A 26,067-nucleotide genomic window follows, 5' to 3' on the forward strand; every position below is an offset into this window, starting at 1 on the left:
AAAATCTCTAGAGAAATACTGTTTCAAATTCAATGCAATTCCATCTAAATCAGAATTACACCAAGAATGAATTTGGCCCACTCTTTCTAAAATCCCTATAAGATGCCACTATACTGAATGAAATCCGGAAAATGTTTGCATTGACTCCTATATCTTTCATGCTAATTATGGGATGTTTGGTCTTTTTTAATTTTTTAAGACCAAATGCACCTTACATAGGCTCAAGGCTAAAAACAGTTATACTTAAATAAAAACAGCAATTTAGTATTACATTGTAATTATTAGATGATTATATTACGTAAGCAAAACAATCATTCACATTTTTGTAGTTTTGTTTGCCTCAAATTTCTAATTTCTTGCATTATTCCCTTTATGACTCAGCCCTTAAGAAATTTAAGATAGTAAGGTCCAATCAGCCTGAGTCACTGTAATTCTTTGCCTATGAAGTAAGCTACAGTTCCAACAATGTCCTGGATCACTAAGTGATACATTTTCTAAGGTGTCATAAAATATTAAAAAGTGACATGTTACACAGCTGTACATAAAAATCACTACCAAACATTTTCAGAAGATGTCTTCCTTCTAAAACATGAAATTCAAACCAAAATACACAGGTTTGTAGCCTGCTATTGCATCCACAAATCACTAGACAGCACTAAGTACTGTAGCTGCAAGAACTCAAGCAGTAAAGGGGAACAGAAGAGAAAACTACTGATAGACAGGTGGTGCTTGTGCTGATAATACAAAGCACTTTTCCTTCTCTTAGCTGTGGGAGAAACCATGGAAAACTACAAAAACAGAATGCTATGAAACTGGATTATACCAGTTGCTTCACACTATGGCTCTGTAAGTATGAATGAATTAGCTGTATAGATTTCAAACTTTACACCATGGTTGACTTACTTCTAAATTGATTTTCAGCTATAGCTTTTTATGTACTGAGAGTATTTAAAGCAATGTTAGCAATGGTACAATTCTGCTGTTCCACCTAAATTATCACCACTGTTAGTATAAAAGTGAACAAGGCACTTACAAAAAGATTTAAAGTAGTTTGTATGCTTTTTTCTTTTTTTTAAATCAAACCACAACATAGGATATAGTTACTGTTAATTGAATTGAATTTATGTATCTCTCTCCTCAAGGGAGTTGTAAACATACTTTCCTCAACACACCTTTCAGATTGAAATTCCGAACAACTAATGCTTCTGAAATGGCCATCCTTGCACAAAGATACTTGAAACTCTGGGCCAGTACCAAAACTGGAATGGGTAAACTGTGATTTAATTAACTCACTATCAGTGTAAATGGAAAATGGGATGTACTATAAGAACGGGTGGCATGGATTCAACGAGGATGCTAAATTCAGTTAGTATGAAGAGATAAGTTAACTATAAAATCTACATTATATTTAATCAGTTCTTAAATCTGGTCCTCAAGAACGGAACGTCTGAAGTTATAAAGCTACCCAAAATGAAACGTTTTATTTTAATACACTTCAAGTCAGTTCACTAATCACTATAGGTATGAACTTTTCAACATATACTAATCATGGATCCATTTAGCTACAGATTTTTTTATATGCAAATCTACAAAGGCAGATGGAAGACAAGCCTTAAATAAAAATGTACAGTTAAACATTTATGAAAATATACTCAAAAAGACTATAATTTGATGTAAATATAACACTGCTCCCTACACTAGATGAACAGATTCTTTTTGAAGATTAAAACAGCATTCAGGTTAAGGACTAAAAAATTAAGAACAATTATAGCACTGTGCAGTACTTCTGAATAGAAAAAGTATATGTTTACCCACAAAATAAATTTCAAAAGGTGCTTTATGAATGAATGAATGAATAAATAAATTCTATGGCTTAACCAGAAGCAAAGCAAATTTTGGGACACTCCCATATTGCATATAAATACGGCATAACAACAATATGAGACATTCAAAGTGAAATCTTTGTACTGTAGAGTTATTTGACACTATCCTTTGGAAATTAAGACTACAACTTGTCCAATGGACCAACATGGCAAAAGTGTCTATTTTTCTTTATGTAGCAATACTGAGCATCTAAAAGCATTTTACACTGGTCTGGACTGGCTACAGCATAAGTTACCTAATGCAATAACATTGCAGTAAAGCAAGAGATCTAGATGAAAGTTTTCAAAATAGCTAGTTAAAAAAAAGATTTGTAATATCAGGATCTCTTTCACATGAATGAGGTGAAAAATGTATTCAATCAAGTCTACTCTCCACAAGAGATGTACACACAATTCTTAAAGATCTATTGTAGCTTTATTTGTTAGCCAAGTAAAATTTCATGTGGCATCTTTCATCAGTTTAAAGCAGGTATGTAAACATCCTTTTTACACAGTTAAATTAGATGCCATCTTTTATACAAGATAATATACTCCAGTCTAACAAGGAATCTGTGGTATCCTTTTCACTTCTTTTACCTTCTAGCCAAAGATGTACTCCTGTTGCCATTTGCCTTTTCCATGTTTTAGTTCCATAAACCAAGTACTATTACAACACTCAATTTTATATACTACACAATTTTAATATAACAATATTTGCAAAGGTCACAATGTAATTAAAAACCACATTTAAGCTGGATAATTTAAGACTGGGTCAGGCCCTCAGCTGGTGTAATTTGACATAGCTCTGCCAATTTACACCAACTGAGGAGCTGTCATTCTACCACAATTTGTGCATCTACACAGTAAGGCACCCAATGATTTCAACAGGACTACTCAGAGTATAAAAGTAACCACATGTGTACTGTAAATCTTTGCAGGACTGGGGTCTGTGTAGAGTAATTGTTAGAAAGTGGGCCAAAACGGACCAGGATATTTCAAACAAAATTCAAAGTCAAAAGATCTTCAAATTACAATAAGAAAAGCTCATTTGAAGTTGAATCTAATAATGCAAAGAGGAAAGGATTTGTTGAAGACACACACAAAAAGGCAATTCAATAGAAAATAAATAGAATAAATATTGGAAGTTGAGCCCAGGATGATAAGTCCACAAGGTGACAAAGAGACTGCATTAAAAAAATAAACAAAAACATGTTTGAGTTTGAAACAAGGAACATACACAATTAAACAAATACCAAATCGTGTTAACTTACAAAGTGGTCAAAAATGAAGCAGAAATGCCATTAAAAAACCCTTTTCATGTAACCTAACTCATAGCAGTAAATACCTAACTTAATTATTAAAATGATCATGAAATGATAAATTTCATGATTCTAAGGAAAGGAAGGAGTGAGAGCAGCAGAATAAGGACAATGGACTTCAAAAAAAGGAGACTTCTAACAAACTCATAGAACTGATATGTTAGATCCCAGGGGAAGAAAATCTAAGGAAAAAGGAGTTCAGGAGAACTGGCAGTTTCTAAAAGAGACAATATTAAAACTGCAGCAGCAAACTATCTTGAGACAAAAGAAAAATAGGTAGAATAGTAAGAGACCAGCATGGCTTCATCAGGAGCTCTTTAAATGACCTGAAAATCAAATTATTTTTGAAATAATTTTGAAAATTCCACAGTATGCATCCGATGAAGTGAGCTGTAGCTCACGAAAGCTTATGCTCAAATAAATTGGTTAGTCTCTAAGGTGCCACAAGTACTCCTTTTCTTTTTGCGAATACAGACTAACACGGCTGTTACTCTTGAAAAAAAATCAAAAAGGAATCCTACAAAAGGTGGAAATTGCCAAGGATAAGTACAAAAGAATAGCAGAAGCAGGTAGGGACAATATAAGGCAGGCCAAGGCATAAAATCAGTCACATGTAGCAATAGACATAAAAGGCAGTAAAAAGAGGCTCTATAAACACATTAGGAGCAAGAGAAAGATGAAGGCAAGCGTAGGTCCTCTGTTTAGTGGGGCAGGAGAGCTAATAATGGACATCAAGAAGGATGAAGTGTTTAATGACTATTTACTTCAGCCTTCACTAATAAGGTAAACTGTGACCACATATCTAACATAATTAATATTAACAACAAAGGGGAAGGAACACAAGCCAGACAGGGAATGAATAAGTTAAAGAATATTCAGCTAAGTTAGATGTATTCAAGTTGGCAGGGCCTGATGAAATGCACCCCATACTTAAGAAACAAGCTAAGGCAGTCTCAAAACCATTCGTGATTATCTTTGAGAACTCAAGGGGGACACAAGGTTCCAAAGGACTGGTGGAAGGCAAAGTACCCTATCTTTAAAAAGAGGAACAAAGAGGACCCAGGGAATTACTGATCAGTGAGCCTAACTTTGATACTTGGAAAGATACTGTAACAAATTATTTAACAATAAATTTGTAAGCACCTAGAGGATTATAAGTAATAGCCAGCATAGATTTGTCATGAACAAATCATGGCAAACCAACCTAAATTTCTTCTTTGACAAGGTTACTGGCCTAGTGGATGGGGGGGGGGGGGGGGGGGGGAGGGAGCTGTTGGTGTGTGATGTATCTTGATTTTCGTAAGGCTTCTGACACAGTCCCACATGATGTTTTCATAAACAAACTAGGGATATGTTGTACAGATGAAATTACTATAAGGTGGATGCATAACTAGTTGAAAGACCATACTCAAAGAGTAATTATCATTGGCTTACTATCAAACTGTGGGGGACAAATGCAGTGGGGTCCTGCAGGGGTCAGACCTGGGTCTGACAGTATTCAATATTTTCATTAATGACTTAGATAATGGAGTGGAGAGTATGCTTATAACATTTGTGGATGACACTTAGCTGCGAGGGGTGCTAGCACTTTGGAAGACAGTATTAACGACTCTGAAATCAACAAGATAAAATTCAATAAAGACAAATGGAAAGTACTACACACAGGAAAGAAAAATTAAATGCACAAATACAAAATGGGGACTAACTAGCTAGGTGGTAGTACTGTTGAAAAATATTTGGGAGTTATAGTGGATTACAAACTTTACATGAGCCAAAAACATGGTGCAGTTGCAAAACAGGATAATATAATTCACAAGTGTCATACATAAGATATGGGAAATAACTGTCCACTCCACTCAGCATGGGCGAGGCCGTAGCTGGGGTACTGTGTCCTATTCTGAACACCACACTTCAAGAAAGAAGAGGAAAAAAATGGAGAAAGCCCAGAGGAGAGCCACAAAAATGATAAGCAGTTTGGAAGACCAGAGAGGAAAGGTTAAAAAAAACTGGGCATGTTTAGTCTAAAGAGAAGAGAAGAGTGAGGGGGTACCTGATAACAGTTCAAATATGACAGGTTTCAGAGTAGCAGCCGTGTTAGTCTGTATCCGCAAACGGAAGAGGAGTACTTGTGGCACCTTAGAGACTAACAAATTTATTTGTTATCTTCAAATGTTACAAGTGGTATAAAGAGGATGGTGATCAATTGTTTTCCATCTCCACAGAAGGTAATACAAGTAGTAATCGACAATCTAAACAAGGGAGATTCAGATTGCATATTAGGAAATTTTCTAACTATAAGGAGTACTTGTGGCACCTTAGAGACTAACCAATTTATTTGAGCATAAGCTTTCGTGAGCTACAGCTCACTTCAGCTGTAGCTCACGAAAGCTTATGCTCAAATAAATTGGTTAGTCTCTAAGGTGCCACAAGTACTCCTTTTCTTTTTGCGAATACAGACTAACACGGCTGTTACTCTGAAATCTAACTATAAGGACAGTTCTGCACTGGACTAGGCTTCCAAGGGAGGTTGTGGAATCTCTGTCATTGGAAGTTTTTAAGAACCGGTTGCATAAACATCTCAGGGGTTGCCTGGCTTGGTCCTGCTACTTAGTGCAGGGGGCTGAAATAGATGAACTCTTGAGGTCCCTCCCAGCCATACATTTCTATGATCCTATGGTTGATTAACTCTGTAGCAGACCTTCACATTTTTTGGTGGTGGGAAGGAAGGCGTGCTTCCAACCATAACCTGACAGAAGAGCGATTCAAACATTATGCAGGCGAAGTACTTATTCCATAGTCACTAATGAAAAACTTTCCCAAGGACAAATTTTCCTAATTAGCTTTGATTGACATCCACTAAGCCCCCTGCTGCTGATTTCTGTGAACATTCTAGTGAATTTTAGGATTAAATTTTAAAAATAGCAAATGTCTTATTTTCAGGCCTCAAAAAGAATACCGCTTTCAGGATTTATTAAAGATGATTTTTTAAACTGAATTTTTTGCATCATAAGATCAGCAAGAATCCACCAATAGGCCAAAATAAATAGTGATGGGAAAACCCGAAAGGAGAATTTGAATAAGCATCCTAAAACCTGGATGTTTGTCCAAACTTATGGAGACTCCCATCAAGCCCAATAACACTCCATCGCAAAACCACCTCTGCCCTATGTAAGTCCTCCTACCTGCCATTTTCTTGTAGAGAACCTAGTAGTCAGCTACTCCCATCTGGTGTAGTCTCAAGATCTCTCCCTCCCAATTCCCCTTTACGGGTTTTCATCTTCCTCTGCACAACCTAAGGCTTCATCTCCTCCTGTCCCCGGATAGGAGCTAAGCTGACACAGCTGGTCTGGTACCTTCTTCTCTGTCTGTTGAAGTCAACAAGAGAAATCATCAGGAACAGCAGGGGAAAAATACAGGCAACCTCTGGAAGACATCTCTAGACTAGGCAGGGACTGGTGCTAGTGACAGCAACAAGAAAAAAAAAGCTTTCCTATTTCCCTATGAAACACTGATTTCAATAAGGATAATCCAAACCCATTACCTTCAAGCCTGTTCTACATTATACTAGGAAACAATTTTACAAACTGAGGTCCTAGTAGAACCATTTTATAGCTTAGTTATGCATGAATAACTGACAGAATTTTTCTATCAAGGTCACATTTAAACATAATTCTCTAAAGGGTACTAAATTCAGTGTTAATTGGATTTTTTAAACAAAGGTAAGTGGGTGAAATTCTGTGGCCTGCGTTGTGCAGGAGGTCAGACTAGATGATCATAATGGTCCCTTCTGACCTAAATATCTATGAATCTATGCAATTTGATAGTTTTCTACATTTACAAATATTGAATTGGACTGTTTCCATATACAATTCTCTTTGCTTAGCAGTGTTCTTAAGGTTATAAAATAATTTGGCTATTAGTTGTCTAGTACTTAAAGGAAAGCACCGACTTCGATGTTTAATACCCTTCAATCTCTGAGCAATCATCTGAAAGTATAACTGATTTTTCAGAAGCATAGTAAAATGTTTATATTACATTAAGTATTCTCAACATCTTAAAGTATGCACTAAAATGTATCATAATGGATATAACAACTTATCTTGGTTCTCTTTTTGATGCAGTGATGGTGGGAATGCATTGTTAACCTTTAAAATTTGACAGAATTGGAATATAGATAACAGAATAACTTTTCTTGTGAATTCTTAAGAGACAAAATTAAGGAAGATAGACCCAACATTTGCTATAGAAACTGATACTGGAGTGGAACTAAGTCTGTATAGAAATTTTCATATATTTTTTCCACATAAAAGCCTTAATATCTAATTTTTTAATCTATTTTTAAAATGAAGAAAGAAGCAGCCAAGTGTGCAGTCTTTAAAAACTACATTGTAACAAACAAGTATACTTACATGATACAGGGGAAAATATTTCCATTTCCGCCTTCTAATAGAGCATGTGCCAAAATGGAGGGGGGGGGGGGGATAGAGAATAGTGGTACTCTTCCAAGGTACACCCAAAAGGTAAGCTACACTCACCTGACAAGCCAATATGAGACTGAACTCATGGTAAATTGTGCAGATGTTCAAAATATGATCACTTGCGCTCTGCTGAGCTCCACTGGGTTCTTCATAAGATCCTCTAAAATCTTAATTTCACTCTTCTCTTGTACATACTTTCATCAGCAGTGAAACAAATGCTGACATCACTGGGCACGTGAATTAACACCTCACTGAGGTGACTGAAAGAGTTCACCCTTCCATGTGATTTATTCAGATTGTCTGCAAAAATCAAACATTGCTGTACTCCTTACATTTAGTCATAATTCCCAACATTTGAAGTGGTTAAAATGGGATAGGTGTTGCCCCCTGGAAGGTAGGAGACCCAGGGAGTTTGGTGGTGCTCTGGTGGGGGGAAAGGCGGGGGGGGGGGGGGGAAGGGACAGGGAGTTTGCAGAGCAAGCCTGCACTCACCCTGCCACTGTGGCTTCTGCAGCTCCTATCCTGCAGAGCTGGCTGGGTTTGGCTCTCTGCTCTGGGCATTGTGACCTGGTTCCTTGCACATGGGATTGCAGTGCCATTCAGGTTTGGCTGGTCCACCTGTGCGACTCCATCTATGGAGAGGTGGATGGGCCAAACCTGAGTGGTGCCATAACCTGGCAGCAGGGACCAGGCCTCAATACCCAGAGCAGGAAGCCGAGGTCAACCAGTTCTGTGGGACAGGAACCTCTTCAACCAGGTCAGGGGGCTTTGAGGGTCAAAGTGGGACAGTTCTGTGAAACCTGGGACCGTTGGGAGGTCTGCCTAGTTTGTATTTTGAAGGTTTTCTTCACAGCCAAGAGAGCTACATAATATATATTGACCGGTTTCAGAGTAGCAGCCATGTTAGTCTGTATCCGCAAAAAGAAAAGGAGGACTTTAAGAGACTAACAAATTTATTTGAGCACAGGCTTTTGTGAGCTACATCTCACTTCATCGGATGCATTCAGTGAAAAATACAGTGAGGAGATTTATATACACAGAGAACATGAAACAATATATATCTATCTATATATATTATAAACATACAAAGCTTTGATTCTGGAGCATAAGATGGCACTATGAGAGAGGCGATGGCATGTTGTACCATCACATCTCTTACAACCCCCGGTTCAAAGCTCTGATTAATAGCTCATTTTAAATACTATGAAAAACTTCTTAACTAGAGCTTAGTGAATAACTGATTTTTCAGACTGCTTGTTCTGAAAACTGCGCAAAGAACTTATTTCCGACTCAAGTAGGAAAGAACGGTTACTAACCTATTCTGTAGCTGTTGTTCTTCGAGATGTGTTGCAATGTCCATCCCACTCATCGTGTCTCGGCACTCAGCGCACAGCTGTCAAAAACTTTTTCCTCTCGCTAGTACCCGCTGGGTGACTCAAGCGCCCTCTGCTGCAGTGTGCCACTGAAAGCAGGTTTAAAGAGCAGCACTGCTCCCACTACCCTCAGTTCCTTCTTGCCAGAACTCTGATGTAGAGTGGCAGGAGGGAGGGTCATGGTATGGACACATGGAACAGATCTTGAAGAACAAGAGTAACTGAACAGGCTATTAACCATTTTTTCGTCTGAGTGATTGCACATATGCATTCCACTCTTAGTGACTCACAAGCCGTGGAGCAGGAGGTGGGATTGGAATCTATCTAAATAAAAATTGGAGAACAACTTTCCCAGCTCTAACATCATCTCTTGAGTCCTGAATGACAGCAAATGTGAGGACTGAGCACCAGGTTGCCGTTCCACAAATGTCCAGAATTGGAACATGTGCTAGAAAGGCTGCTGAGGCTGGCTGTGATCTCATAGAATGAGCTGTGACTCTGCTCGGCAGGGTGACATTAACCAGGTCACAGCACATGCGTAAGAAGATGCTATCCAAGAAGAAACTGTCTGAGACTGATTGTCCTTTTATTGTGTATGCTACCACTATGAAAAGTTGGGAAGATGTGGTTCTGTGAAGATAGAATGCCAGAGGTCCTCTGACATCCAAGATGTGCAAACATTCTTCTTCTCTGCTCAAATGTGGCTTCAGGTAAGTAAATGCAAGGTAAGTAAATTCGCTGTTGATATGGAAAGATGACACCACTTTTGGGACAAACCTTGGATGAGGACGCAGGTAAACATTGTGATTAAAAAAGCCTGTATATGGAGGCTCAGACATTAAGGCATACAGTCTCCTACTCTTCTGGTCAAGGTAATGGCAACCAAAAATACTGCCTTGATTGACAGATGTAGCAGAGAGCAAGTAGGCAAAGTCTCAAACAGATAACCCATAAGTCTTGACAACAAGTTGAGATCCCAGGTGGGAACAGAGTCTTGCACCTAAGGGTACAATTTGACTAAGTCTTTCAAAAACTTTATGGACATGTCACGGAAGAAAGCAGACTGATTATCCACTTTAGGGTGGAAAACTGAAATAGTTGCCAAATGTACCTTGAAATAACTAACAGCCAAACCTTTGTGTTTCAGGTACATTAAATAATATAGAATGTGTTGAACCAAAGAATGGGACAGCAATACTTCGTAATGGCAAGACCAGAAGGAAAAACATCTCCACTTAGAGAGCTAAGTAACCACGGTAGAAGACTAATATTTAGCAGGATGTCTTCAATCTCTTTCAAGCAAAACCGCTCTCTAACATCTAGCCATGATGCATGCATGCAGTTAAAGAGACTGCAGGCTCAGGTGGAGTGGGCAACAAAATGGTTACCTACCTACAACTGTTGTCCTTCAAGATGTGATGCAGATGTGTATTCTACTTAGGTATGTGTGTACCCCACAGCTGGAGAACTTTGCCTAGAAGTACCTATAGAAGTGGTACTCACGCCCTGTAGCCCTAGCCCCTCCCCTGGAAATATAAGGGCGCACTGCACTGACTCCCTCTGTTCCTTCGCACTGTTAGAAGTACAAACTTCGATGCAGAACGGACACAGGCTGGGTCGTGGAATACAAGTCTGCATCACAATTTGAACAACAACAGTTACAGATAGGCAACTGTTTTGGATTTTTTTTCTTTGAGCAGTTGCAGCCATGTTACCATGGTTACTTAGGTGAATCACAAGCAGTACTTGTAGAGGTGGAGCTTGGAGTCTATTTAAACAAGGTCTGCAGGGTTGCCCTCCCAAAATTTGCATCTGTCCTAAGCACAGCAGAAATGCCATAATGATTTGTAAAACTACACACAGAGGGCCAAATAGCAGCCCTGCATATGTTCAATATAGGAATGTTACTTAAAAATGCTGTCAACATTGCCTGGGCTGTCATGGAATGGGCTTACACCTTCTGAGGAGGTGTAGCCCGGACTACTTTGTGTGCAGTCATGATGCAGGAAGTTACCCACCTAGAGGTGGTCTGTTAAGACACCACTTGACATTTCCATTCAGACTCCACATGAAACAAAAACAAGATGAGGAATGGAATGGTTTGGTCCTATCCAGATAAAAAGCTAACCACCACTTGACATCCAGTGTGTGAAGACATCATTTCTCTGGGATTCAATGTGGCTTAGAGAAGAACACTAGCAAATATATAGCTTGGTTGAAGTAAAACTGGGAAACCACTTTGGATAAAAACTTAAGATGTGGCCGCAGGGTTACTCTTTAGGAAACTGCATGTAAGGGGGCTTTGCCCTCAAAGCCTATAACTCACCCACCCCATTGCAGATGTTATCACCAAAAGGGAGGGAATTTTCTGCCACAGAAAGGAGCCAGAAGTTGATGCCGGAGGCGCCAACGGAAGTCCCATAAGAGCTGCTAAGACAGTATTAAGGTCCCATAAAGGAATCATCTCTTTAACCAGTGGGTGGAGACAAGTGACTCCTTCCAAGAACCTCATTGCCATGGCGTTTGAAAACACTGACTTACCATGGATAGAAAGATGAAATGCCAAAATTGCCACCAGGTGGACTCTCAATGAAATAAGTGTAAGACCAGAAGACTGAAGGTTTAATAGCTACTCCAAGATGTCCTGAATACCTGCCAGCTTTGGTTTAACTCCCTGGGCTATCAACAACATCAAGACCCCTTTCCACTTGGCCAAAGAGGTTGCTCTGTTGGAGGGGACTTCTAGACTACCTCCAAACATCATTCCTACTCCTCATCTAGCCACTGAGTATCCACACTGGGAGATGTAGGGAGCTAAGTGCTGGATGCAAAACCTGATTGCGATGTTGATTCAGAAAGTCAGGATGAAGAGGAAGGGATATGGGAAGCCAAACTGACAGCATGAGAACAGAGAACCAAAACTGTAAAACTGTCTTGGCCATGATGGAGCAACGAGAATGAGCTTGACATGGTCCAATTTCAACTTGAGAATGACCTGCGGGATGATCAGAATTGGAGGAAAAGCATACAGGAGTGCCAATCCCCAGCTTGTTGAGGTAGAACATTGCTACTCTGTTGTCTGTGATGTGTTGTCTCTGTGACTTTCCCTTGATCTGCAGCAGAAAAACTTGGCATGCCAACCTGACAGATTTCAATTCTCTATTGTTGATGTGTAAAGCCAAGCCCACTGTGGACCACAGACCCTGAGTTCACAGAGAACCCAAATGGGCCTACCAGTCAAGAGCAGATGCGTCAGTCACTAATGTGTGTTGGTTTCAGACAGGCAAAGGAAATATCCACAAATATATTGGCCAGACTTGTCCATCATTCAACAGAGGCAAGGACATGAAAGGGCATCCTCACCACTGAGTCCAGATGGTGATGGCTTGGTGATTAGAAGTTCAAACTAGCTGATCATGATGGTCCCCTTTTGGCCTTAAAGTTTGAGAGTCTATCCCAGCAATGGAAGCCATTGTCTAGCAGTCAGGGATGGTCTCTCTACCAGTCTGCACTTGCTCACCAGGGACAAGAAATCCTGCCAAGAGTTCTCAGGGAGCAGCTCACTGAACTTCTACATGGAGCCCCATAAATTAAAACCAAAACACCACAGCAGAGCTTACTGGTTGGCAACTGAGAGCTGCAATCCCTAGTCCAACAAAACTTTCTGCCAAACAAGTCCAGTTTTTTTTGGCCTCTTGATTTGCCTCAGATGCTCTCTCTCATTGGCCACTGTAATGACTAGCAATCATGGAAGCAGGTGGGAGTAAAGATAGTCAGACCCTCGGGAGGAACATAGTATTTGCTCTCTGCATGTTTTGAAATGGGAGGCAACAAAGATAGGGTCTGCCATGTCTTTAGAGGTTCTAATATTGCCTCATTGATTGGCAGTGCCATCCTAGATGGACATGCAGTTGATAAAATGTCTATCAGGCTATGAGAGGACTTCCTCATCTCCTTGATCTGAATTCCCAAGTCTCAAGTCACCCTCTGCAACAATTCCTGATAAATCTTGTAATCATCATGAGGGAGTGAAGTTGCCCCCAAGGAACACACCTCATCTAGGGCAGGATCTATGGGGGAATGGCCAGTTCTGCTCTGATCCAACCTCTGAGTCCAAAGAAGAAGATTCCCCATACTCTCACCATTGAGGGGCTGCTCCAATGAATGCTGGGGACTGGTGCAGAGAACCTGGCAGCACAGGGCGCTCGAGCTGCCGAACAGGTACCACTGAGGGATAAAGTTTCTTATGGCCATGTGCCAGGCAACAAACATCAACGGTTGAATGCACATGTGCAATCAGTAAAGGGAGAACAAAAACTTCTGAAAAATGTTGATGAATTGAAAAAGTCAACAAAAATTCATTTTGGGTCAAATGAAATGTTTTTTTTCAACCCAAAGCAAAATGTCTAGTTTCTGCACACTTTTAAAAATAAAAACACAGGCAATTAAAGGCTAGATTCACAAAAGGAGGTAGGCATGTAGCTGTCCAGTGGTTAGGGCTAACCTGGGATGTGGGAGGCCAGGGCTCCACTCCCCGCTCTGCCTGATGTGAAGCAGGAATTTTATCTTGGGTCTCCCACCTTGCATGAAAGTGCCTGAACCACTAGGTTATACAGTGGTCTTGAGTAGGTCTCTCTGAATCTCTCCTATTGAAGCTGTTCCACTTGGTATAAATAATTAAATTTTCATGGGCTAGAAAGAGTTTGAAAATGACACTCTAGCTTGGTGGTTAGAGCACTCACCTGTGAGGGAGAAGACCCAAATTCACATCCCTGCTCCACATTAGACAGAGCGGGGAAAGGAATCCAAGTCTCCCACATCCGAGGTAAGTGTTCTAACCACTGGGCTAAAAATTGTAAAGTTGGCACCATGACCACTGCCTCTTCCTCTGCCCTGTTTTGTGAATGGCACTTAAGTCTCCCCCAAACATTTTTTTCGTTGAAACCATTCAGCAAATGTGTGTGAAATTTGTGAATGGTTTCAGGTTGAACCAAACTGCATTTTTGGTGAATACCTCATTTGACTGAAAAACTTCACCTAACTCTTCTTTTAACACATTTACAAACAACAGTGATAGAATGATTCTATATTGTAATTTCCTCTTAATATGACATTATAGTAAGCCTCTCTATGATGATTAACATAATAAAATTTACTGATAATGTGATGTAACAACAAAATAATGTAAAGATCATTACCTAGATGTTTAAATGTTGCAAGGCAAATGAAGACTGGTCTTAGGCAGGTGCATTCTATAACTATATTAGTCTCATTTCTAAAGTTGTCATTTGTAAAAAAAAGAAATACCTTCATGGAAGACATTTCCCTGCCTTCCTGTGCTGTCTCATGTCTGGCTCTGTAACCATTAAAAACCTTTTTAAAAGAAACAAAAGCTGAGTACCTATGTTATTCTGTAATGAACATGCTTTAACACAGAGGTGGGCAAACTACAGCCCGCGGGCCACATATGGTTCATGGGACCGTCCTGCCTAGCCCCGGAGCTCCTGGCCCAGGAGGCTAGCCCCCAGCCCCTCCCCCACAGCCACGCCACCTTGCGGCACAATGCTCTAGGCAGCGGGGCTGCAGAGCACGGCCTGACCCGGTGCTCCGTGCTGTGAGGCATGGCTGCTTGTTCTGGTGCAGCCGTGCTGCCAGCCACCGTGGTAAGGGGGCAGAAAGCGGGACGGGGGGTTGGATAGAGGGCAGGGGAGTTCGGGGGGTGGTCAGGGGCGTGGATAGGGGTTGGGGCAGTCAGAGGGCCGGGAACGGGGGTTGAATGGGGGCAAGGGTCCAGGGGGGCCAGTCAGGAAGGAGGAGGAGGAGTTGGATGGGGCGGCGGGGGGCAGTCAGGGGACGGGGGTGGGGTGGATGGGGCAGGGGTCCCGGGGGGGCAGTCAGGAAGGAGGAGGGGTTGAATGTGGTGGGGGGGCAGTTAGGGGCAAGGCATCCGGAGGCGGTCAGGGAGAAGGGATGGTTGGATGGGGCAGGAGTTCGGGGGGGGGGGGCAGTCCAGAAGGATGGGGGGGTTGGATGGGGTGGGGGGGGGCAGTTAGGGGCAGGGTGTCCAGGGGCGGTCAGGGGACCGAGAGTGGGGGGGTGGGGTGGATGGGGCGGATGGGGCAGAGGTCCCTGGGGGGCCGTCAGGGAACGGGGGGGTTGGATGGGGCAGGAGTCCTGGGGGGGGGACCATCGGGGGGTGAGAAGTGTGGGGGTTGGATAGGGGGCAGGGGCCGGGCCATGCTTGACTGTTTGTGGAGGCACAGCCTTCCCTAACCGGCCCTCCATGCAATTTCAGAAACCTGAAGGGGCCCTTAGGCCAAAATGTTTGCCCACTCCTGCTTTAACAGAAAGAAACACTCACCATTAACCAAATAGTGGGAGTGTATTTGGCAAGTCAGACTTGAAATCTTTTACTCTTGGAAGGAGAAACACTATAGTAACAAATAGCTAGAGACAGAGAAGATCACATTTGTTACTCTGAAAGCATGAGTTCCATGGACATTGAACATTAGTTCTATTGAGTTTTGGATATAATTTTCTGTATATGGAGATATGTTATGATGTACAAGGCATTCATTTAATTTCTCAGTACCAAAATGGTATATCAAAGTTACATAATATTGCCTATATTATATTTTAGTGAGGCCAGTTTCTCTATTAAAAGAACAAAATGCTTTGATAAACCACTCGTGTATTGACTGTCAAAGGTAACCTTTACACTAATACATAGCTAACATAATTAATGAAATCATATTAGTTTCTTAATTTGCTGACCTTCCTGTGCTGGCATTATAGAAGCCCAAGAAGCACAGAACTGTATCTCAGTTTACTACTTTGAAAATGTCAGAGAGAAAACAGTAGGAATAAATGATCAATTTGAACATGGCATAATGACATCAGAGGGGTGTCACTTCGTCCTCTGCTAGAACTGGTATATGTTTATTTATGATCTGGAAAAGTAGGTAAACAGAAAAACTGCAAAATCAGCATATGACAAAATTATTTAGGTTAATCAAGACAAGAGTGTTGGGAACTTCAGAAGAACCTAACAAAAATAGGTGGATGGGTAGCACAAATGCAAGGTAAGTGAGTGGTTATATGATAAAATCATATAGGGAAATCTTCTTCAGAGATGGAGAGGTTTTTGGTTTTTTCCCCTCAAAATATTTCCAGTATTTGTGGCTTTACTTGGTGTGTAAAGCTATCCCACTGCAAACTGACCTAAGATAAAATGGAATCCAAGAAGAAATGATTAGGCTCACTTCAATCCACAATGCTCAATCTATATCATAAATATATCTAATAATTCCACCCAGTTGGTAATTTCTGTTGAGTAGAGAAGATGGCCTCTGCTATATGTAGCATACCATTTTTGTCCTAGAAAAATGTGAGCAAAGGACAAAATATTTTCAGTTTGGGGCACAGTTCATTAGAGGGAGGCAATCTGAAGAAGCTAAAATACGCATACCTATTTATAATTCCCGTCATGTGGATAAATGCAAGACATCATTTTTCTATATTAACTTAGCTTATATATTACCACAATATGTAAAATTCTGTTGTATGATATTCTAAAAGTTTCTACTGCTTCTGTGGCCTATGCAGAAATGGTAACTCAACATTCATAGAATCATAGAATATCAGGGTTGGAAGGGACCTCAGGAAGTCATCTAGTCCAACCCCCTGCTCAAAGCAGGACCAATCCCCAACTAAATCATCCCAGCCAGGGCTCTGTCAAGCCTGACCTTAAAAACCTCTAAGGAAGGAGATTCCAGCACCTCCCTAGGTAACGCATTCTAGAGTTTCACCACCCTCCTAGTGAAAAAGTTTTTCCTAATATCCAACCTAAATCTCCCCCACTGCAACTTGAGACCATTACTCCTTGTTCTGTCATCTGCTACCACTGAGAACAGTCTAGATCCATCCTCTTTGGAACCCCCTTTCAGGTAGTTGAAAGCACCTATCAAATCCTCCCTCATTCTTCTCTTCCGTAGACTAAACATCCCCAGTTCCCTCAGCCTCTCCTCATAACTCATGTGTTCCAGTCCCCTAATCATTTTTGTCGCCCTTCGCTGGACTCTTTCCAATTTTTCCACATCCTTCTTGTAGTGTGGGGCCCAAAACTGGACACAGTACTCCAGATGAGGCCTCACCGATGTCGAATAGAGGGGAACGATCACGTCCCTCAATCTGCTGGCTATGCCCTTACTTATACATCCCAAAATGCCATTGGCCTTCTTGGCAACAAGGGCACACTGTTGACTCATATCCAGCTTCTCGTCCACTGTCACCCCTAGGTCCTTTTCCGCAGAACTGCTGCCTAGCCATTCGGTCCCTAGTCTGTAGCGGTGCATGGGATTCTTCCTTCCGAAGTGCAGGACTCTGCACTTGTCCTTGTTGAACCTCATCAGATTTCTTTTGGCCCAATCCTCCAATTTGTCTAGGTCCCTCTGTATCCTATCCCTACCCTCCAGCGTTTCTACCTCTCCTCCCAGTTCAATCTCCACCACAGCGGATTCACCTGTGTAGGAGAATTTAGAGTTTATGATCTACCTATTAGTTAATTAAATGTTGTATAATTTTATGAAGTATCATTTGACACTAATTCAGCATTATAGGTATTTAATTTTAATGGATTCACTATTTAACTGAGCCTAAATTTTAGAAATTCAGATGTAATAAAATCTATAATCCTTGCAGATAAATCTGTTTTAATCAGTGCATCATATCTTTATGAATCCTGCATTTTACTGAATTCACTCTCAGCAACTACTGCATACTGTATATGAACAATGGAAAGTTGCCTGTATTTAAAGACAGTGTCATGTTAACGGTTTACTTTATTGTAGGAGAACCAATTTAATAAGCACTGAGAGTATTGCTTTGATCATTATATCCACTTTATCCTCAGAGAGTAAATCATTCTAAATTATGGTGTACTTTATCTATTAGTTTACAGTAGGTGCAGACAAGAACTGCTTCAGATTTTGTTAGAATATAGCTTCATGTATGATTTCCCATTTTACCAGTTTTATTCCTACCAAGGAATGATTTGGATAATAGCAATTCTGCTATAATTGTCTGGTGATATTTTCATGTTTTCTCTGGAATTTGTAAGTGGGCTGTAAACATTTATTCATACAAAGTCCTAACCCAGAAGCAATTTTGTTTTAAAAAAAAAAAACAACAAATTGGAAGAAAACTTAAGGTCTTGATTGTGTATAGTCCCAAAGCAGGTGTACAAAGTAGCAGCAAGGAGCAAGGGTTCCCCACTCGTGCATGTGCATGTTAAAGCTTTCTAAATCCTGGGTCCTGACTACATTCGTATGTGGAGGCAAATGTTTTGGGAGACAGACACATGGCTCTGACCTCAATGGCTGAATGAGCACAGGGGATGGAAGAATATGATTAAGGGTCATCATAAATTACTCCACCCAGTGCAAGAGGGAAGCTCTGAGAGGTGTTGTGCCTCTGAGGCACAATACTTCCCAGTGCACCTTGCTTTGAGATGGCATATATATGCCATCTCATAAGCAAGCCTGTGCCATAATGACACATCTAGGCTTCAGTTAGGAAGTCTAAGCTATATTAAGGAACGATAAATTTTAAACACACACTTATAGCTAATTTAGATTTATGGCTGAAAGAGCCATTACAAATTTTACAAGATACACACTAATGAACAATCAGATATCTAAAACCAGAGGATTCTTCAGGGCAAACTGGATTCCCTTTTCCCCCTGCAATAGTATTTTGCCCAGGAACTGAAAAAAACCCCCATGTTATTCCCCACCTCTCTCCTTTTCCCTCGTGCCACTATTTACAGTCAGAAGCAGCCTACTCTGGAACAACGAGTTACTGCTTCCCAAAACCTGAAAGTCTCTATCTCGCCATATACTGGAGCTCTTAAATTTGTATGACTGTTTTGTGAAACTGAGCATCTTTATTCTGGCTGTCAGCTAGCAGAAAGAGACTCCAGCAATATACTCACACACTTAAAAACACATATCTATCCTACATGTTTAACAATCAGAAGACCAAACCTCTTCATATTTAAAAAAGTATTTAATTTAAATATTAAACCACAAACTGGACATGAAGAATGTACTTCTTTTATATTTTTTAATGGCTCATGAAGTTACATCAGTTTTAAATAATAAAAGTAGGATGAACTCTGAAATTTTAAGCAAAAACAGTTATAAAAAACAGTTGTTTATGTATATGGTGAAATATAAATCTCACCATCCGAGGTTTCAGAATACTGTCCTGGGCAAGATGGATACGACCTTCCTTTAAGGGTGGAGTTTCTGTCTTAACTCAGTGTCCTTACTTCTGTGGGTTTAAATCAGCCTCTTAACAGTTAATGCAGTTTTTGTGATTCAGTTTATTTTAGCCAGTCATCTAGAGAAAAGAAGCTAACTATGTGAGCCCACACAACTGGATCTCTAAAGACAAATTTCTGTAAAGAAAAAGGCAATTGAGCTGCCTTTATAATTCACCCAAATTACTTAGGAGGTATTGTAGCTTCCATTATTTTCAATACCCTACAGCAACATAGCTGCTTTCAAAGGAAGTTCATTTAGGTGTTCTGAGTTACATGGCAAGATGTTTAAAAACAAACAAGATTCCTTTACTAGTTTTTTAGACATCAAAGCAGGTTTTAAAAATATATATATTTCAGTTTTGCATGACACAACTTTAGTCTCACTTTCCCGAGTACCCTCATTTTACAGCAAAGACCCATAAATTGATAAGCAAACTGAAATGACATTTGTTTAACAACAATGTAAGGTGGGTGCAATTTCTTTCCCTGCCTAAAACAGGGAGAACTGGTTTTAAAATATCCAAAACTAATGTTATATAAACCTTTTACCTACGCTAACCTTTATGTCTGTATCATGTTTTATTTAAAAAATTATGTCAGTGTAGGTCCTTTGATCGTGATGTTATTAAGATTTAAACTTTTGGGTCAGTGCTTTGCATGCATTTCAAGCATGTCATGGGCTACTGTGCTATTTAACTACATAGGGATTATATGGGAATTATTACAGGAAGTTTGATCTGTAAAAGAGAAGCACCAAGGCATCTGTACAGAATGAATTGTAAAGGTTATATGTAATCCTTTTTCTTGGAAAGGGATCTAATTTTTACCACACTTGAATTTGACTTGACAGATTTGCAAAAATGATAAAAAAATGATTGATTAAAAAATGGAAGTCAAGTTCTATTAGATACAGCTAAAGGGTATACTAATTATGAAATGTTTGCACTTAATTACTAAAACTTTTACATTTCAACACCATAGTCAAAACTATATTTTAAAAAATATGCTTCACTATTGTGTTTACTGAGCAACAGTAATTTTTTTTTTAATTCCTTTGTTTTCTCGTGCAATTACAACACTTTTTTGGGGCGGAGCGTGGAGTTAAACTGCTTATTTTGAATCAGCACAGGACTATAAAATCAATTTTTACTGCTAACTGGTGAAATTAGGCAAAATACTTTTATGCATGCTACAAATATTTAGTTTTCAAGACACTATTAGTCTTAGCTAACTATAACCAGAAACCACAAGCATGCATGCTGCTTATCAACACAACTTCAAAAACAAGTTATTGAATACCATAGTTCTATTTGTAGGAGATAAACTTATTGTATTTTCTTATAACTGTTGGTCAGCATACTACACACATCGCATTACCATCTTGTAAGAATGATGGGATTATGTAAAAAGAACCTTTGGCCCCAGCTAGAGATTAAGTAGTCATGTCACACTATTTCTATTTGACCGCCTTGAAAACTGTTTCAAAGCCATTCTAAATCCTTGCTAGGGTTTTAAATACAGCGTGCTTTCAAAAGCCATCTGCAAAAGAAAGCTTGAAGAAATAAGCCAAATAACTATTTTAAAAAATTCAGTATTTTTTAATCTGTAGACATACACAAATGGCTGCATAAGTGCCCAACTCCAACTGCAGTTTACATATCAAGTTCAAGCACTGAAAACAGTTTAAAGAATTTCTGATCTTAAGTTGTGGAGTGAATTCTATTTGATATTTGAAGGGCAGTGAAGTACTTGTCCATAACATGTATCTTGATTTGAGTTTCAGAGCTGTTTATATTTAAATCCCTGTAAAAGGTTACTTCATATTTAAGAATAAACAAGTATAATGGGAGAATTGATCAGTTTTTCACTAATTTTGTATTTTTAAAAATAATAATTTTCTTTTGACAAGCGTTGTAAGGTAAGAAACATACATAACTGTCTCTCTTTATTTTAAACTTTTCTGGACTTCACATATGTGAAGTTTTTCTTACCATCTCTTATTTCATTTAAATTCTGGAAAACTAACATTTTACTGAGATACTTTAAACTGGATGTTAATCAATAAATAAAAATAGAATATAGACAAAAATCTTAGGCCTGGTCTACACTACGGGATTAGGTCGAATTTAGCTGTGTTAGGTCGATTTAAAAATGACCGCGTCCACACAACCAACCCCATTCCGTCGACCTAAAGGACTCTTAAAATTGATTTCTGTACTCCTCCCCGACAAGGGGAGTAGCACTAAAATTGACCTTGCTCAGTTGACTTTGGGGTAGTGCAGACTCAAATCGACGGTATTGGCCTCTGGGAGCTAGCCCACAGTGCTCCATTGTGACCGCTCTGGACAGCACTTTCAACTCCGATGCACTAGCCCGGTATACAGGAAAAGCCCCGAGAACTTTTGAATTTCATTTCCTGTTTGGTTTCAGAGTAACAGCCGTGTTAGTCTTTATTCGCAAAAAGAAAAGGAGTACTTGTGGCACCTTAGAGACTAACCAATTTAGCTCGGCGAGCTCAGCAGCACAGATGACCATGCAGTCCCCCCAGAAGAGCAAACGAGCTCCAGCATGGACCGAAAGGGAAACACTGGATCTGATTGCTGTATGGGGAGAGGAATCTGTGCAGGCAGAACTCCGATCCAAAAGAAGAAATGCAAATATATTTGCCAAAATCTCACAGGGCACATTGGACAGAGGCTACACCAGGGACACACAGCAGTGCCACATGAAAATTAAGGAGCTGAGGCAAGCCTACCAAAAGACAAAGGAGGCAAACAGTCGCTCCGGGTCAGAGATCCATACATGCCGCTTCTGTGAACAGCTGCATGCCATTCTAGGGGGGGACTCTACCACTATCCCACCACTGTCCGTGGACACCTGCAAGCGGGGAGTCTCAAGCCGCACAGAGGAGGATTTTGTGGATGAGGAAGAGGAGGAGAATGCGCAGCAGGCAAGGGGCCAGGGCCTTTTCATCACCCTGGAGCCAATACCCTCCCAAGGCGGGATCCCTGATCCTGAAGCCGGAGAAGGCACCTCTGGTGAGTGCACATTTGTAACTACAGTACAGGGTTTAAAAGCAATAGCTTTCATGGTCACCTGGTTGAAATAGGGGAATTTTTGTAAGGGAACAGTAACAGGACCCCATTCATGCTGGGCTGTTTGCGCTTGGCTAAAAGGGATCATCCCAGAGAACAGCCACACAGCGGTGGGGTGGGGGTAGGTGTGTGCATCTACCCGAATACTGCAGCCCCTCCTTTTAAATGTGAAACCCTACCCATTGCTTGCTCTGGGAAAGGGGGGTGCTGCAGTTTGAAAACATTCCCACGTTATGAAGGCGTAAAATGCCAACCCAATTTTACTCTCTTTTTTTATCTTCCCCCAGGTGCAAATGTTTCTACGCTCCCCCTATCATCTCCGTCCATGAGGTTATTGCAGATTAGAAGGCAAAAAAACCCACACTTGCAATGACATGTTTTCCGAGCTCATGCAGTCCTCCTGCACTGATAGGGCACAGCTTAATGAATGGAGGCATTCAGTGGCAGAGGCCAGGAAAGAATTAAGTGAGCGCAAAGAGCGGAGGCAGGACACGATGCTGAGGCTAATGTGGGAGCAAACGGACATGATGAAGCATCTGGTGGAGCTGCAGGAAAGCCAAAAAGAGCACAGACCCCCCCCCCCCCTGCTGCATCCACTGTATAACCGCCTCCCCTCCTCCACATGTTCCATATCCTCCTCACCCAGACACCCAAGAACGCGGGGGGGGGGGGGGGGGGGGGCGGAGAGGCTCTGGGCACACAGCCACTCCACGCCAGAGGATGGCCCAAGCAACAGAAGGCTGTCATTCAAACAGTTTGATTTTTAGTGTGGCTACAACAAAACAAAACAAAAACAAAAACAAACAATGTGGCCTTGTCCTTCCCTCCTCCCACACTCCACCCAGGCTATCTCATTTTTTTTTTAATTAAGAAAGAATGCATGGTTTCAAAACAATAGTTAATTTATTTTGAAGGGGGGAGGGTGGTTGGCTTACAGGGAATTAAAATCAACAAAGGGGGCGGGTTTGTATCAAGGAGAAAGCCTCTCTGATGCGCAGCGCCCTTTGCTGTGCTCTTCTAATTGCCCTGGTGTCTGGCTACTCAAAATCGGAAGCCAGGCAATTTGCCTCAATCTCCCACCCCGCCATAAACCTCTCCCCCTTACTGTCTCAGATATTATGGAGCACACAGCAAGCAGCAATAACAATGGGAATGTTGGTTGCGCTGAGGTTTGACCTAGTCAGCAAACAGCACCAGCGAGCTTTTAAACGTCCAAAGGAACATTCTACCACCATTCTGCATTTGCTCAGCCTATAGTTGAACTGCTCCTTACTACCATCCAGGCTGCCTGTGTAAACCTTCATGAGCCATGGGAGCAAGGGGTAGGCTGGGTCCCCAAGGATAACTATTGACATTTCAACATCCCCAACGGTAATTTTCTGGTCTGGGAAGTAAGTCCCTTCTTGCAACTGCTCGAACAGCCTGGAGTTCCTAAATACACGAGCGCCATGCACCTTTCCCGGCCATCCCACGTTGGGGGAGGGGTAGCTCAGAGGTTTGAGCATTGGCCTGCTAAACCCAGGATTGTGAGTTCAATCCTTGAGGGGGTCATTTAGGGATCTGGGGCAAAAAAAAAATTGGGGATTGGTCCTGCTTTGAGCAGGGGATTGGACTAGATGACCTCCTGAGGTCCCTTCCAACCCTGATATTCTATGGTTCTATGATATTCTATGTCGGTGAAACGTCCCTTGTGATCCACCAGTGCTTGCAGCACCATTGAGAATTACCCCTTGTGGTTTATGTACTGGTTGGCAAGGTGGTCCAGTGCCAAGATGGGGATATGCATTCTGTCGATTGCCCCACCACATTTAGGGAACCCCACTGCAGCAAAGCCATCCACTACGACCTGCACATTTCCCAGAGTCACTACCCTTGATAACAGAACATCAATGATTGCATTGGATACTTGGATCACAGCAGCCCCCACAGTAGACTTGCCCACTCCAAATTGATTCCTGACTGACCGGTAGCAGTCAGGCGTTGCAAGATTCCACAGGGCTATCGCCACTCGCTTCTCAACTGTCAGGGCAGCTCTCATCTTGGTATTTCTGTGCTTCAGGGTGGGGGAAATCAACTCACAGAGTTCCAGGAAAGAGGCCTTACTCATGCGAAAGTTTTGCAGCCACTGGGTATCATCCCATACCTGCAACACTATGCGATCCCACCAGTCTGTGCTTGTTTGCTGGGCCCAGAATCAGCGTTCCACTGTATCAACCAGCCCCACTGCCGCCATGATGTCCCAATTGCCACAGCCCATGCTTTCAGGAACGTCTGTGTCCATGTCCTCATCAAAATCCTCCTCGTGCTGGCATCTCTTAGCCTGGTTCTGCATATACTCCAGGATAATACGCGAGGTGTTTACAATGCTCACAACTGCAGCAGTGACAGTGAGCTGAGCGGGCTCCATGCTTGCCGTAAGCAGGAGAGCAGCGTTGCAGCGGAAGTGGAGGATGACGACAGTTAGCAGTCATACAGCACCCAGGAGGACCAGAATGGATCCCCCGAGCTCATCGCTGGGGAGAAGGAGAGCAGAGTTGCAGCGGAAGCAGTGTATGAAGGTTAGCAGTCCTACTGCACCGTCTGCTGACAGCAGCAACCAGGACACAACAGCAGCGGTAACGGTGAGCTGAGCTGAGGGGGCTCCGTGCTTGCCGTGGTATGGCATCTGCACAGAAAAAAGGCTCAAAACGATTGTCTAATATATCTAAGGAGAAAACAGGTGAAAACCAAGAAAGTATGTTCAACTGCAAAGCTGACTGCAAACTGGGCTAACCCAGGAAAGACATCAAGTCTTCATTGCAGTGGAAGAATGTGTGTATTTCTTGGGCCTTAGTCTGCTCTCGCTTAGACTGAGAATCGAGAATAACCCCATGGACCGTCTTTTTGTTTTGTGTTTGTACAGCATGTAGCACAATTGGGTCCAATCCATTACTAGGGTTTCTAGGTGCTACACAAATAATAAATAAATAATAAAGTCAAGGGAGTTACACCAGTTACAACTAGGGTAAGGGAGTAGAGTATCAGGTCCCAGGAATTTTTCCTTTAGGGTAACATGTACAGGTTAAAGTGCTGATCTTGTATTATAATCCACTATTGTTGACCCCAGTGCATCGGAGTTGTACTGAAATCAGCTGGAGTCCACACAATCCTTGTGAGCAGATCCCAATTCAAGATCAGGTCCTGAAGAATGCTAATGGCAATAATATGACTAAGGATTTATGAAGTATTGTGCCATTTTACTGGATTTTCCTTCCCTCCATTTGATTTTAACGCTTTGATTCTCTGGATATGGGATAAGATCATAATCTGAATTCATTTTAGATTTCACACAATGTCTAAATTATTATATGTAAATGCACGGAAGAACCCCATTTAGTAGCATATTGTATAAAAGATCACTAAAAAAAGCCAAAGATAGAAATAAATTATAATTTCTTGTTCAGTACAAGTAACAGTAAAGTACCTTTGAAAGAAAATAGTGTGGATTTCAATACTGTGTCAACTGAGTCTTTGAACTACAAATCATATCTCAGAGAACAGCAATAAATTATATCATGAATCTGAAGTGCCCTTTGTTCCTAAACAATATATTTTTACAGGGAAGTAGTTGTCATAT

General features: G+C 41.2%; 1 protein-coding gene across 7 annotated transcripts in view; it reads right to left on the reverse strand.

Annotated features, from left to right (window-relative positions):
- Positions 1 to 26,067, reverse strand: part of MICU2 (mitochondrial calcium uptake 2) — a 253,633-nt gene that overhangs the window by 143,863 nt on the left and 83,703 nt on the right. The window contains exons 1-2 of one of the 7 annotated variants that reach the window (XM_043530696.1): positions 7,717 to 7,731; positions 6,364 to 6,546 (exon numbers count right to left, since the gene is read on the reverse strand). The exons of 5 other annotated variants lie outside the window; for them this stretch is intronic. The gene's annotated coding sequence lies outside the window, so the exon portion shown is untranslated. Of the gene's footprint in view, positions 1 to 6,363; positions 6,547 to 7,716; positions 7,732 to 26,067 lie in introns of those variants that run through there. One more of the 7 variants, XM_043530701.1, reaches the window with a different exon arrangement.

The sequence above is a fragment of the Chelonia mydas genome, chromosome 1 (assembly GCF_015237465.2).
Source record: "Chelonia mydas isolate rCheMyd1 chromosome 1, rCheMyd1.pri.v2, whole genome shotgun sequence".
NCBI lineage: Eukaryota > Metazoa > Chordata > Testudines > Cheloniidae > Chelonia > Chelonia mydas.